This window comes from Podarcis tiliguerta, assembly GCF_965153285.1.
Source record: "Podarcis tiliguerta genome assembly, chromosome: 3".
In the NCBI taxonomy this organism is placed as follows: Eukaryota; Metazoa; Chordata; class Lepidosauria; order Squamata; family Lacertidae; genus Podarcis; species Podarcis tiliguerta.
In genome coordinates this window covers 103,385,122-103,400,812 of record NC_139536.1, presented here as the reverse complement: position 1 = coordinate 103,400,812, position 15,691 = coordinate 103,385,122, and the positions used below count along the sequence as shown (strand labels likewise).

Here is a 15,691-nt window from a genome sequence, read left to right as displayed (position 1 = left end):
TGTGTATAAATCTGTGGTATAAACTCAGCATTCTTGGTCTAGCCAAAAGTAATTGCTGCTTATACTGTTGCAACTGAACAGCAACCTGAATTGACAGCTGTGTAAGCTAAGCCGTGTGGGGTTTATTGAAAAATCTAGAGGTTTTAGTATAAACACTTACAAAGTCAGGGCTCGTTAATCAATTTTCTAATCAAGGAAGCAGAGATAACAAGTGATCATCTGGAGCAGCAAGTATTTTCATAAACTGCAGCAATTAGCAATGTGGTTCTCACAGACAAATGGGGAGCAGAATCTCCCACTCAGGTGAGCTCTGAGCATATCCCACATGACATTCAATCACATGTGAAATGTTTCACTGCTAATGCACAAAATTTGAGTTTGTAGTTGTCTGTGCACTTGAGAATTTGCGGGGATCAAGCTCTAGTTACACTTTTAGACTTTCGTAGCAGCAAAATTTTCTGGGAGGGTAGCAGTCCCTCTGCTCCCACCAAGGTGCTGTGCAGATAATGATATATGCAGCTACACATGGTTGCTGAGGGAAAACTGGTGCACAGCAGAGGCATTGTCTCAGAAGCATGTGGCATGCAATGCTAACTTTCTGTGGGAAAGGGGTCTAGCTGCAGCGTCAGAAGCCCATGAGTGTCAGGGGCGAGAAGCTCCCTGTTCTTAATGCAGACAAATTAGAGCTTTAAGCGACAAAACTGATATTTCTTTGGGGATGTCTTACCAAACAAATACGCCTTGGAGTGGGGTAGGGGACTTGCGTGCTTCCCAGCTGTCGTCAACATACAGAAACACTGGAAAGCCTGATTCACACAGGGCAAGGGTTGTTCTATAGAAGACTATTGCCCTACTTCAGGCATTACCTAGTCTTGCAAAGTAAACACCACGGGGGAAAGAGTGTAATAGTTTCACCTACCCCAATCATTGTTCCAGTTTCCCTCCATTAGTTGGAACACAATCTTCTGAAGTGGGGAGCCTCCGCAAGTAAACCATGTTCTTTGCTTCCCTCCAACTTAGGGTGAGTGATCAAAATGGTGACCTGGGGAGGCAGAGCTAGCATACTCCTCCCTTTGACTAAAGCATGCCCGAAGTGGTGAAGCCCACTTTGCTACTCCAGTGGCCGGGTGGGCAAGGTGATCAGCTGGCAGTGCAGCTTTGCAATGCCTGCCCCTTACAAGGCTTTCTTAGATTTGCCACTTGGCCATGACAACAAGGAGGTACAGGGATTCTCCTTGGCTGCTGCTTAACAAAGAGGGAGGGGAAGTGGAAGCAAGAATTTGTTTCCTAACCTGGGGTGGCAAAAATATATACGTGGAAATGGGAAAGGCTGAATATACAAAAATGTGAGGGCACTATGTCAACATACTTGGTTATATATGAGGAAATGGCCCATTGAAATTCTGATATATGTGCAAGTTGTAGAGCGAGAACCGCTAAAACAATATAATAAATGAATGAAAAAAGATCAATGTTTTAATCACTATTTATTTATTACACTTATATTCCATCTTTAAGGGCTTCAAAATGAGAGATATGGTTCTGTCCCTCCCATTTTTTTTCATCAACACAACCTTGTGAGGTATGTTAGACTGAGAAATGGTGGCTGGTCCAAGCTTATCCAATGAGCTTGATGTTTGATCCCTGGTCTCCCAAACCCTAGTCAAACAATGAGAGTGAAATAAAAGATTAGGCTGTGATAAATCTTAAGTGTTTGTAAATTGACTCTATATTGCATTCAGGCTATTATTGTTTTCGGGTGTTGGTTATTTTAAGTGCCAAATTGAAACATTTCAGCCTCAGTTATGTTATTTGTATGTTTTACTGTTTAATCTTAGGGCAATGTAAAGTGAATGTTTTAAACTGAAGTGAAACTGCATCTAATTTATTCCTAACAAAACTGGCATTTAAATGGGATTAATTGCTGCAATAAGAAAGAAAACTTTATATGTTAACTACATGCGGATCATAACTACTGTGTATTGTTTGTTGTTATAGTTCCCATGTAATGGAAGTGAATATTGCAAAAAATAAAATTATTGCTGCTTGAAAAGGAGAAGAAAATACTATAGAATATAAAATTCTCCTTCATTTTAGAATGATTGACAGACTACTGAGAAGTTAAATGTTACACAATGAAATGTATTCACCTCTCCTTTTGACCATTAAGGGGAATGATAAGATGAAAGGGAGAAAACATCAACGGCGGTGTGTGTTACAAACCCCATCATATCCCATCAGCACAGTGGTATGCACCGAGTTCTCTAGGCACCTCAGATCTCTACATGGAAGGGAGTAATGTTGGCAGTGAAGCAGAGGACACAGTATCACATTCATCTAGGCACTTTTACTAGGGCCGTGGTCTCCTAGTAACAAAAGCCATATGCTGTGGGTCAAAAAATAAACCCTCCTGAAATGAAAGAATTACTCAGTCTGCCCTGTGACCTGATGAAACTTTTGCAGTATCTTTCACCTCTCTCTTGGAGTGTTCAGGCAGATAACTAAAAAAAAATGTCATTTAAAACAATGTGGCAAAAGCCAATAGGCTTTGTCAAAATGCAAAGGATTACAGTTATAAATTACCATCCACTCAAATCTATAATATGTCACAAATTGCAAAATAGTGCATTTTTGTCTATTATTGTGGGATATTCCCCCCCTCTGTTGGATATGTAATGCAATAACTAGTATGCTTATTCAGAAGTAAGTCCCACAGAATCCAGTGGTTCTTATTCCTTAGTAAATTGGAGTAATTTAGGATTGTCGCCTTAATGCCTTTCCCCCCCCTTTGCCTTGTTTTTAACTTTTCTCTTGAAAAATCTAGTAATAATGTGTTCATTCCAACTCTCTGTTGTTAATGTGGATGGTATTGGTTGCTAGTTGGGTACTTGTAACATGGACTGGCAGCTTTAGTTTCATGATACCTTCATTTGCATAGACTCCCTGTGTCTATTCTAAGGAACAGACAAACCAAGGCATTCATCCAGATGAAGGATAATTGTACATTTTCTGTATAAAGTGATTTGTCATTTTAGAATCTTACCAATTTACTCTTACTCTTAAAAAGGACTGAAATTGCAAGTTAAGGTTCATGCCTAAACTTCAACAGCATGCAGGCAGAATAGATGTTGTACAATCTCACATTTTGTGATGGCTACATTTTGCAGGTGAAAAATGTACTGATAATACCATATTCTCACTGCCAAGAGTTCTACCACACACCACCCCCATTGTACATCACTTGAACACTCAAGTTAACCCACTCTGTATTATATTGATTTACCTTGCAATAGCTGACCCTTCACAGATGTAAAAGCAAAATTCTTCTCATTACGAATGAAATGCCTAATTGTAATATGATTTATCACCATCACTTCAAAATAGGCCTTATCAGCAATAGTGTACAAAATGGTACAAGGCACTTGTTGTTGTTTAGTCGTTTAGTCATGTCTGACTCTTCGTGACCCCATGGACCAGAGCACGCCAGGCCCTCCTGTCTTCCACTGCCTCCCACAGTTTGGTCAAACTCAGGCTGGTAGCTTCGAGAACACTGTCCAACCTCTCATCCTCTGTCATCCCCTTCTCCTTGTGCCCTCCATCTTTCCCAACATCAGGGTCTTTTCCAGGGAGTCTTCTCTTCTCATGAGGTGGCCAAAGTCTTGGAGCCTCAGCTTCAGGATCTGTCCTTCCAGTGAGCACTCAGGGCTGATTTCCTTAATAATGGATAGGTTTGATCTTCTTGCAGTCCATGGGACTCTCAAGAGTCTCCTCCAGCACCATAATTCAAAAGCATCAATTCTTCGGCGATCAGCCTTCTTTATGGTCCAGCTCTCACTTCCATACATCACTACTGGGAAAACCATAGCTTTAACTATACGGACCTTTGTTTAATTAGACCATAGAGTTGAGCTTTGCCTGGAACGATGATCAAGAGCTCAGGTATCACAAGGCACTACATGTTACATTTTGTGTTTATGGGCATGCATCTGCATGCATGTGCATTAAAGATGAGATATATTAGCCCTATGCTATTTAACTTGTAGATACCTGGGGAAGAGGCTGAAACCAGCAGCAACATAATTCTAGCACTGTTGTTGTTGTTGTTGTTTAGTCGTTCAGTCGTGTCCGACTCTTCGTGACCCCATGTACCAGAGCACGGCAGGCACTCCTGTCTTCTAGCACTACACATTAACAATTTTAACAAGGCATTCCCTAGAATGCACCTACAGCAAAATAGGAGAAAAACTGTGCTTTACCACGGACAAATACCAGAGTACTGGGACTGTCAAGGACAATTGGTTTGTATACAAATGCATTATCCATGGCTAGCCTCTGTTGCATTCATCCTTGCTATTTGCTTACTTATTTATTGCAGGGTAAGCCAGTGTGGTGCCCTCCAGAAGTTCTTGGACTATGATTTCCATCAGCCCCTGCCAGCATGTCAAAAGATCAGGGATGATGGGAGCTGTTGTCCAGCAATGACGGGGGGTGGCACCATCTTGACTACCCGTGACTTTATCGCATTGACTCTGAGAGCCTTGTGATACCTGAGCTCTTGATCATCGTTCCAGGCAAAGCTCAACTCTATGGTCTAATTAAACATAGTCTGCTGAATTCTAATAAAGCATGTCAAGACTCAGCCACATAACCAACCTCAACAGATGAGAAGATCTATTACCTTTCCTTTTGAACACCTATGTAGACTTTGAAAGCTTTCAGTGTTGGAAACAGGTAGCTGATTCAGTGAATAAAAGGCAGCATTCAGCCTGCTCTTGCTTTCTGTTTCTTGCCTTGGCTTAGAGTATTCATTACGTTAGTCAAAACATGGCTCCTGAGGAAGTGAATGGTGATTCACAACATTTAGTGGGAACAGGATATTGCTGCAGTCATTTTTATGTCTTGAGTGGCAGGCAAGAACAATTCAAGGGCCAGGTAGACACACCTGGACTTTTGCAGCCATCTCTTTGTTTCTGTTAATCTGTAAATGTAGATTTAACAGATCTGCTATTACCTTTTAATATGTTACCAAATTGATGTTATGTTAGCACCTACATACAATTAGAGTGAAAAAGTTTAATAAACAAGACAAGTAGCTCTCCCCCAGCCCTCATTTTCAGATCTATATCAGATTCTGGTACCACCTAGAAATTGCTACTTGGAGAAAGATGGTCAGACACACAAACTGAAAAATAGAGGCAGCAGTTTCCATGTGCAATACCACTGAGTGACATAGTAATGAGACTTTCATAGGCATCTGAGATAGGATATTTCGATTTTCTGCATGTAGGGTATTTTCAGGAGTTTTTTAATAAATGAAAGTTAAATTGCCATGATTTTAAGTAAACCTGAGGTTTATCTTGTTACTTGTCATTTATACAGGTAGCAAAGCACCAGGAAAGAAATTGCATCTCCTAAGTAATAAAGGGATACCCTATGGAACTGGTATTATGTTATGTGAGGATTGATTTCAGAATGTTCTCTGTTTCAAGTGTAGCTTTGGATAACAAAAAGCTTCAGACCTTTATTTGATGATCTGCCAAACAGAAACATTCTTTTAAAAGAATATTCTGCTTCAAGGTTTCTCTATATCCAGGCGCCATATTACACTGATTTTGGAAATCCAGCTGAAATTCTAAATGTTCCAAAATACTGTTTGTGGTCAAATCTTGTTTCTGTTCTAACATTGGTATTAACATTTTAAAAACGCTTCATGTTGTTTTAAAGCTGTGAAATCCCTTAGTAGAAGCTTAATAATATAGACTAGTGGCCACCAGTGTGGGGTCTGCAGGAATCACACTACCTGCCCATACCTTCTGTGGCACCCACAAAAGGTCTCAGTAAATATCCCTTTCAAAAATCCACAATATGCAGAAGACAGTTTGCCTTCCCTGCTCAGTTACTCTTTGCACTGGCTGAGCCTCTCGTACCTTGAACGTGGTGCTTTAAACATGCATATATTTCACTAGAAGGAGGGATTTGATGTCCATCTTTCCGTCTGTTCTCAACAGAGGAGAGGTGAAGAGCTTCTCTCTGTGACCGGACATGGTGCTGACTGATGTAGGTACGTCCCCGGCCCCCCGTGATGGAGTGACTGACTGATGGGGGCATATCTCCACTATTTCGTGCTCTGGCCTCTTTATCTGCTGTTTTATATGTGATGCCCCTGCTGCTCCCACTTTGAGTTACATCACACCCTGTCAGCAGCCATTGTGTTACTGACCTCTTTAGCGATTTCTCAAAATTCTAAAAATATGCCTGCTGGCCCCCCCAAAAGGTTGATGTCCCATGATATAGGGTCAAATGCAACATAGCACTAAGGTGAACATCCTGTCAGCTTAAGGTTTTCTCCCCTTCCCCTCCCCCTGCATGCCCCATGTGTACCGTCTGGAACAGATCTGGGGATGGAGTGGGAAGCGCGTGCAGGGGGAGAAATGGGAGCCCTGATGCAGAAACCGAAGTTGTTCCGCCCTTGCAATTATATAGGTGAATACCCTTGCAATTATATAGGTCTTAATATTGCATACAAGTGACACCTTCAGCAAAACTTCGAGACATTCCATTGATTTCAATGGAAGAGTTAAGCATGTCCATAGAAATCTGTGGGATTTAGCTGAATCAGGATCTGACTTTAGTTTTGGTTGTTGTTGGCACCCATCTGTCTTGGGAAGCAGTGGAAGAGTGCACCTTCAGACACTGTGTGGCCTAACACTCTCCAAGATTTGAAAGGGGGGGAAAGGTGCTGGTACTGTGTACCATTGAGTACCTCCAGAAAACAACCACCACCACCACCACAACAACAACACCACCCCTTTAAATTCAATTATGTGCAATAAAGGTAGATAAATAGTATGGCTGGTGGCTTATTTGCCATTTTATTTGCTTTCACAATATCTTTGGGTTGTAAACTTTGCACAGTATTTTATTTGCTCAGATTTTTTCCGGAAGTTCAGGTTATTATCCAAAACTATTTCAGAAGCTGCTTAAGCTAATCAGGAGTGGAGAACCTTTGGACTTCCAGATTGCTGAACAACAACTCCCATCAGTCATAGCAAGGAATTCCAATGTCCACGGATGATGGGAGTTGTAGTTCAGCAGCATCTAGAGGGCCAGAAGTTCCCCACACCTAAGTTAGATTTTGTTGCCTATAGATGCAAACAATTAGTTCAGAGGTCTCTGCATTCTTAGTTCTGTGATTCAGTTAATTATTTGCATAGGTCTGAAAGACCCATGAAATCTCTATAGTTTAAGTTATCATGTTTAGGTGTGCAAACCATCAGTTATAAAATGCTACCATTAAGTGAAGGCAAGAGCGTTATCATCAGATACCAAATTAGGCAATTGAGATTTTTCATAAAACATATCCTCCCATAAAACTCACCCTGCTTTTGTGAATGCTACTGTTATATGATCTTTCTCCCTTGGTCAGAATATTCACTTAATGATAAAAAAATGATGCAGTATTGCCCTCCAGAGAGGAATACCTGTGGGAAAGCTTGGATTTTTCAGTAAGTGAGGAAGACTTTCATAGTTCGGAAATTCATCCAGGCCCTTATAATATTTCCCAGACTGTAGTTCTTTTCAAGTAGCCCATCTCAAGTATCATTCGTTTCCACAGTGCCATGCATGATGCACCGATCTTCAAAGCAAATAATCAAGAGGGACTCAAATTGAAGTGTTGCCAGAGTTTTTAGCTGAGGAGTGTTGTTTCATATCAGAAGGGCATGCTTTTATGCTCAGCTCAGGAAGTCTGCTAATCAGTTCAGCAGGTCAGCCTGCTCTAGAATCTCCCTTTATAAGTGGCTAGTTAATGAAAAGATTCAAAGCAAGTCTATTTCCCACTACAATGACAACCTGGGATTTGTGTTCAAGTCATAGTGACCAGAACATGGCTGCCTCAAGAGAGTGTCTAGCACTTTTATACTGCTGCTAGTAATTGTGTTGTTTGGCAATATAAAAGGGACACAAACCTAGACTATTTGGTGGTTTTTCTCTCTTTCTCCTAGTATTAGGATGCAGCTAAGGGGACACTTGATACTTAAAATGCATGCAGTTGATATCAGAGACCTAAAAAGTCCACATGTTGCCAGGTGCATATTTCGGGTAGAATACATACATGCAAAATTACTAAACCTCTAATTAGTTTACCTGCAAGTACCCTAAGGGTTGTTGCAGTCAGCTGTTTTGACAAGAACTGGCGATTATCAAAATAATACAATTGGTTCTTGCAGACGTGGGCTGGGATCCAAAGAATGGGATAAGGTGTCCCTGTTTTGTTCAGGGTTTTTCTCATCTTCCCTACAACCATCGAAACCCAAATGTTAGGGTGCCCCGAAGTAGCACCCCACAACATAGGGGTGTTTGTGAGTGCAGTGTGTACACATGGACTCTCTACACCCCAGTAAAAACGTTGGCATAAAAATAATGAAATATAAAATAATAATTAAAATATGCCTTCTGCTTCTGAGAGTTGGTGCATGCAACTGATGTCTCCAAAAGAAACAATGATGGTATCATAAAGAGCTGGTGCAGGTATAATGTTGACACCTTCTTAACTATGATTAACGTATTGGGAGCTAACCTCCCACCACATCTTTTCTGGAGAGAGAGTGTCTTGGGCAATGTGCATGTTAGTGGCTTGAAACACCGCAAGGTTGTTCCCTGCCCACTGCATTTCAAGACACAGTTTTATGTTTCTGTACACACCAAAGAAAAGGTGGCGATGACTTCACCTGGTGCACATTATCTGATCTTGTGTTCCTGTCCTGTGCCTGAATCCCATCTGAACTCTGATTCATGAAGATGTCTGTCTGAAACCTGCACACCTTAGCATCAAACAGTAGTATATCTCAAAGTATTGTAGCCATATGGATTGTGGCTAATGTCATGTGTAATCTGCTTCAAACACCAGTGGTGGGGGCACACTGGAGCTGTAGTAAAGGGTAATGTGTAAAGGTAAAGGGACCTCTGACCATTAGGTCCAGTAGTGGCCGACTCTGGGGTTGCGGTGCTCATCTTGCTTTATTGGCTGAGGGAGCCGGCGTACAGCTTCCAGCATGACTAAGCCGCTTCTGGCGAACCAGAGCAGCGCACGGAAACGCTGTTTACCTTCCTGCTGGAAGGTATTTATCTACTTGCACTTTGACGTGCTTTTAAACTGCTAGGTTGGCAGGAGCAGGGACTGAGAAACGGGAGCTCACCCCATCACGGGGATTCGAACCACCGACCTTCTGATCGGCAAGCCCTAGGCTCTGTGGTTTAACCCACTGTGCCACCCGTGTCCCACAAAGGGTAATGTGTACACAGCCATAATTGTACTAAAGGGTGACATTGGCACTGACCTCACCAACAAATCATACAGACTCCTGCTTAATCATGATCCGAAATAGGAGTTTAATGTAAGCTTCAAAACTAACATTGAGCCAGATGCACATAGCATTAGCCATTGTTGATGACAGGGCCGCAGGTGTTAAAACACACAGCAACATGAATTCCAAAAATCAAAGAATCCCAATTATCTTACCTAGATAGATTTTAGGTGGAATCAATAGTGGTCATGTGCAGGGCTGACCTCGGTTGGAGGGGATGGGGAACAGTTAAGCACTGAAGGGACGAGCCTTAAGGAGTGCATGTAATCCTGTTGCCCACTTCTGATCCTTGAATGATGGCTTCTGACATGTCAAAACTAGCCTGGGACTGGCACAGAAGCTGATTTTTCTTCCTGTTTTCAGTGCCAGATCATATTCCCACCTGTGATATTGCAGTGTTGTGTGTAGCAGAAACCAGTGGATAAGCAAGTTTAAATGTTGTTAATATATTATTGCAAGTAAAACGCCATGTTGTAAGAAGGCACACAATCAGAGTGAGATGATAAATACAGAAAGGTTTGGGTGCCATACTGTTTTGCATGCCTTGATTTTTCCGTTTCTCCAGGAAGAGGTGTTGAATCTATGTAAAGCTACAGGCAAACAATTTGCTTTAGATGCTTTGAGAGTCACCATCTGTTGTAGGGAACATCATACATTTCTGAGCTTAGATCGCTGCAGCTAAATAAGGAGGAAAATGAGTTCACAAAGCAATTATTTGGTTTCAAAATGTAATTAAATGTTCGTTTCACATTTCTTCATGCAGTCAGTATATAGTTTGATGAATTGAGGTCATAAATAGCTTGTCTTTAAAAAGAAGCCTTTTAGTTGACTTTTTTTTGCACTCATGCTTTCAGGTACTTAGGGAATTAAATAAGGTGGGTTGCAGCCCTGCCTTGTTAATGATTGTCTGAGAGAGAATGTATAGTTACTGCACGGCCTAACTTAGCAGCTATAAGAATGAGAATATATTGGAGAGGGTGCATATTTGTTTAGTCTGCAGTTATAGCTGTATTTGGTTACATTGACGTAATACAGCAGAAAAATCATACTGAGTTCAAGTTTATATAAGTACAAAAATGTGTTTTTGCATCCTTCACTGGTTAGCACTCACTGAGAAGATCAATGAAAATCTGCCTAATAAATTTAAAGAAAAGAAATAGAATTCATTCCCTATTCAAAACAGTTTAATCAGTTTCTCACACCATAATGAGTTTACAAACAACTCTACTATACCTGTGGTGAAGACTATGTGAATGGAAATGATGCATATTTATTAATGTATTACTTGTGGGAATATAGTCATGGACCCAAAGCCTATATTGGAATTTGTTACATGGAAGAAAATTTATGTGAAAGGCTCGTAATCCCAGAAGCAGAATTAAGACGAAATGAATAAGTAATTGAACCAATCTTTGATCATGAGCCTTGATTGTATCTTTACCAACTCTCACACAAACTATATATTGATATTTAGCAAAGCAGCGCAATGTAGCCCTGAGAACCACGATGCTGAATTTTCATAACAATGTTGTAGTGCAAATGAAGGATACTTCAAAACAGGTTGGTTAGCATTTGTAAGCAATATTTTTCTTTTCTTTTTCTTTTATTTATTATATATAATTTTATTATTTTTGTCTTCAAAATTACATATCCAGGCTTCAATGTTTGGAAAAGTGCAGTGTGTGTGTTTTCTGCTTCTGATGTAATTATTGTGTGGACATAATAGTTTCACACAGTATAATTATTACAGCTTCTCTGGCATGGAGATATAACATTGAATTAATGAGTTGCTTGCTACAAAAGAGACCTTTGGTTTTAAATGTAGTTCAGTTTACAAACTGACCTCCATTTAATTCCAGGTCTCCACTTCTCATCCTCCCTGCAACAAGATGAATTATGTACCCATCCTCCTCAAGATCAACCGTGTGTTACAATATAGATTATGTTTAAGGCAAAAAGATTTCTGGAAGTAGCAAGGTACATTTGTGAAAATATTTTAGGAAAAATGTGCCGCCTAGGGAATATTATATATCTCTCCTGAGACAGATGGATGCCAACCATGTAGTTTCCTTCACTTGGAATTCAATGAGACTCAGTCACTGCTCTGCCAATACAATGCTGGTTGAGATAATCAAAATGTACAGCTTAATTGGATGTTTTCTAGTGGATATTCATATTGAAGTTACCTAATTACATTTGTTAACAGAAGCTTCTGGGTGCAGAATTTTGTTTTTAAAGAATTGTTTATAAAAAAAACCCAATCTTAATAACAATGGAGATGTATGGTAACAAATTACATCTTTTAATAAATCAAACAGATAAATTCAAGAACCCCAAAGTTCAAAAGATGGTATTGGGAGCTGTTAGAATTATTGCACACCACCCCAATCTGTGAGCAAGTGCTTACCCAGGCTTTGTGCTTCCTTTTGGAAATGGGGCATAGTGGAAACTGTGGTGTCTTTATGATGTATGGTTTCCTTACACATATATGCAACCTGAGCCTATGATGGAGGGGTTCACAGCATCAACATCCCAAGGGGGTCTTGTTTCTTCTATAGCCACAGCCTTGAATTCAAGTAGAAATCAAACACCAGGTTCTACCTCTCTGGCTTCACAGTCTGCAGCTTCTTCCTCTAGGTCACAATTCTAGTTATTGCCCTTGATTTTTTAAATGGCTTCCATCTATGTTTGGTATAGGAGCGGGAAACCTGATTTTAAGAAATTGTATTAAATTAATTTAATTTGGTTTGATTTGTAATAATTTGGAAAATTAATAAAAATAATGAGAAAAAAGTCAAATTCAATTCTCTTAAAAGGAAAATTCATATCTTATCAAATGTATGCTGTATTAAAAAATCATATGCACAAGTTGTGTTCTATTCCATGCATCCTGATCATTCATAGAATCATAGAATCATGGAGTTGGAAGAGACCACTAGGGCCATCGAGTCCAACCCCCTGCCAAGGAGGAAACACCATCAGAGCACTCCTGACATATGGTTGTCAAGCCTCTGCTTAAAGACCTCCAAAGAAGGAGACTCCACCACACTCCTTGGCAGCAAATTCCTCTTCACTCTTCCCCTGGCACAGATAGATAAACAAACCAGGATGTGGACAGCTCAGCATTGCATCTGAATCCAGGATCCTGCTTTGTTCTAGCCTAACAAACCATGATTTCTAGCCAGCATTGTTCTTCGTTCATTAATGTTGACTTATTGGCCATGGTTTGTTAGGGCAAAACAAGCCATTTTCCCATGTTCTGACATACTGATAAGCTATCCCTTCCATCTGTACCATGGGAGGAGAAGAGCAGGAGAACTGGGCAATATGCAGCTCACACACAGTATGATTTATTAAGTCAAGAATGTTGGATTACCATGATATGTAAATGCAGCCTACGAGACAGAGATTTGATATTCTATAAAGAGTCCCTTTCCAAAGTAGCCTCCCGATTTTAAAGTATTGACCATCACAATTATGCTTGGTGGCTTATAGATCACTTACATAACATTCTTACATCGCCAAAACAAATTCATCTATTGCTGAGCAATTGGACCATTTTGTTGCCCTTGAATCACAGTGCCTGTTACCAGCTGTTGTTGCTGACCGTACACATGAGCAAAATAACACCATCGTAAAGAGTGACGAGCTGCTGATATTGCAAATAATCCTGCTGCTTTCTGATGGTAGAATTTAAATGCAATGTGTGAAAGTGTGCTAATAATGAAGGAATTACAGCGGTACCCCGGGTTACAGACGCTTCAGGTTACAGATGCTTCAGGTTACAGACTCCGCTAACCCAGAAATAGTACCCCGGGTTAAGAACTTTGTTTCAGGATGAGAACAGAAATCGGGCAGCGGGAGGCCCCATTAGCTAAAGTGGTACCTCAGGTTAAGAACAGTTTCAGGTTAAGAACGGACCTCCAGAATGAATTAAGTTCTTAACCCGAGGTACCACTGCAGCATCATGAACAAACAAGTGGTTTTCAGAAGTCATTTGCAAAGGATGTGTGGAACCTGGTTGCAACCATAGACAAGATAGGGAGTCCGCAGCTGAATGACAGCGATGATCTCTTTTTAAAGAGACACAGGAGTGATTGGCAGTGCTAAAAGCAGATTGTCCCTTCCAGTGTATGCCATTTGCCTGTCAAGCTTTGGTTGTGTACTATGTATAATTTAACACCAGAGGATAAATCACTTGCATTTTGTATGGATGATAATTTGCTTTCAAAATGTTTTGCTTTTATACGGCACCTCAAGCTTCTTGAAAATCACTCATATTGGCGATTTCATAATAAGTACTGTCTAACCTTTTCTGTTAACCTGTGACACTTAACGTGACGGGAATAGCTATATTGCAAATGGAATATTAATCCACAAAACAAAGCCATTCTGTTTCACCACTCTGGCCAAGGTCAGTCAGAGAGAGCTGTCAAAAAGGTTAGCTAGCATGGAACCGTGGACTGTTTCATGCTGTCGTTACTAATGCACATTCTTTGATAAATGAATGACTTCAAGTTTCTAATATAAATTTGGTAGCTTTGCATAGTGCATTGAGGGCAAGGGTGCCCAAGCATGTCCATGATGGTTGTGTGATCTTTCTGGGCAGCATCTACTTTTGGAGTTAGATTGTACTTATGAAAATCTTCATAAATGCGAGTAGATGTTTTCCAGGGGGGATGTGCGAGGCAGCTTGTCACTCTGCCCACATGTGCCTAAGGATAGATATGTTCTGGGGTGCTTACTAATGAGTAGTACATATGAGTAGATGTATCAAGTGCTTGAAGTGCTCATTTGCAGGGAGATACACTTGTGAGTGGGTGTGTCAGAATTCATCACAAAATGAATATACAAAATGCACAACAATACACCTAACAAGGGTTATGCTGCAGATCCCTGCAGAAGCAGCATTGACACTAAAGATTAATGAACCATTTTTGTGTAATTAACAACATCCAGAACATGCTTCTATCAGCCTTTTTTCAGCTGGCAGCTGATCCAGCAGGTAGATACACTCCATTGCCTTCCCAAATTCAAACTGCATTTTAAAATTCCTCAGTAGAGGGAACACGGAAGGAAGAAATTAGCACTATGTGGAATATTATTTATTTCATTTGCTTGTTTGCTTGTGTGCCAACCGTTATGTGGAATTCTATGTTTATATGGCAGAAAGTTGTCTAGATTATAATAGACACTTTGGAAGTTGGCCTATTCAATCTTCCTTTTATTACATACCCAGAAAATACATGTTACACAAGTGGTCAACGTTACACTTTGAGTGAGACGTGGGTGGCGCTGTGGTCTAAAGCACTGAGCCTCTGCGGCTTGCTGATCAGAAAGTTGGCTGTTCAAATCTGCACAATGGGGTGAGCTCCCATTGCTCTGTCCCAGCTTCTGCCATCCTAGCACGTCGGAAGCACACCAGTGCAAGTAGATAAATAGGTACCGCTGTGGTGGGAAGGTAAACTGCGTTTCCGTGCGCTCTGGCTTCCATCACTGTGTTCCGTTGTGCCAGAAGCGGTTTAGTCATGCTGGCCACATGACCCGGAAAGCTGTCTGTGGACAAAATGCCAACTCTCTTGACCTGAAAAGTGAGTCGAGCGCCGCAACCCCATAGTCGCCTTTGACTGGACTTAACCATCCAGAAGTCCTTTACCTTTATCATTATACTTCATCTCTTACATTCAAGTAGTAGTACTGAAACAGGCATATTTTATATGGCAGTTAGCCTAGAAATGAAAGACACACATTTGAGAATGTTCTCAGGACTTGAGTGCTTTTCTCATTTGCCTATTCACGTGTTTATTGCTTTGGTAATCAAGGTGTGTTATTTTGTTATCATCTTGCCTTGCTAACATGATTTTCAGTTTTCTAACTTGGTTTTAAATTTGTGTATATGCACACACAACTACTTAACATAGGTTATTTAGGTATCTGATAATATTGGAGACCTTTTGCTATCTCTTGCCCTCTAGAGGTTTTGGAGTACAATTTCCATAATCTCTGACCACTGGTGAAACTATCCAAGGGAGAATATTTCTGTGCACATATGACTGTTTTGTGTAGCTTACAACATTTGTTTGCATTCATGAGATGGTATTTACTGCAATTCAAAGAATATCTGTTTAGATAAAGTATTTTAGAAAGGCAAATGCCTCTGAAATCCCATCTCACAATAAGCCTAATAGCCTCAGAGACGCACAGCATTCTGTGGCTATGATTTTTTTATAGAAAATCATTTTAACATTATCCCTGCCCCTTTATGACCTTAGACTCTAAAGTGCTGTGAATCTCAGAGATTCTCTAGTTTATTGTGACATAAGCCC

At 40.5% G+C, this 15,691-nt stretch overlaps 1 protein-coding gene and 1 long non-coding RNA gene across 7 annotated transcripts in view; both read left to right on the top strand.

Moving 5' to 3' along the window:
* MACROD2 (mono-ADP ribosylhydrolase 2) overlaps window positions 1–15,691 on the top strand; it is a 987,387-nt gene that overhangs the window by 315,530 nt on the left and 656,166 nt on the right. The gene's annotated exons all lie outside the window — the stretch shown is intronic.
* Window positions 6,583–9,497, top strand: LOC310673499. Its single transcript, XR_014509079.1, has 2 exons — window positions 6,583–8,939; window positions 9,288–9,497. It is a non-coding gene; the product is annotated as an uncharacterized lncRNA (long non-coding RNA).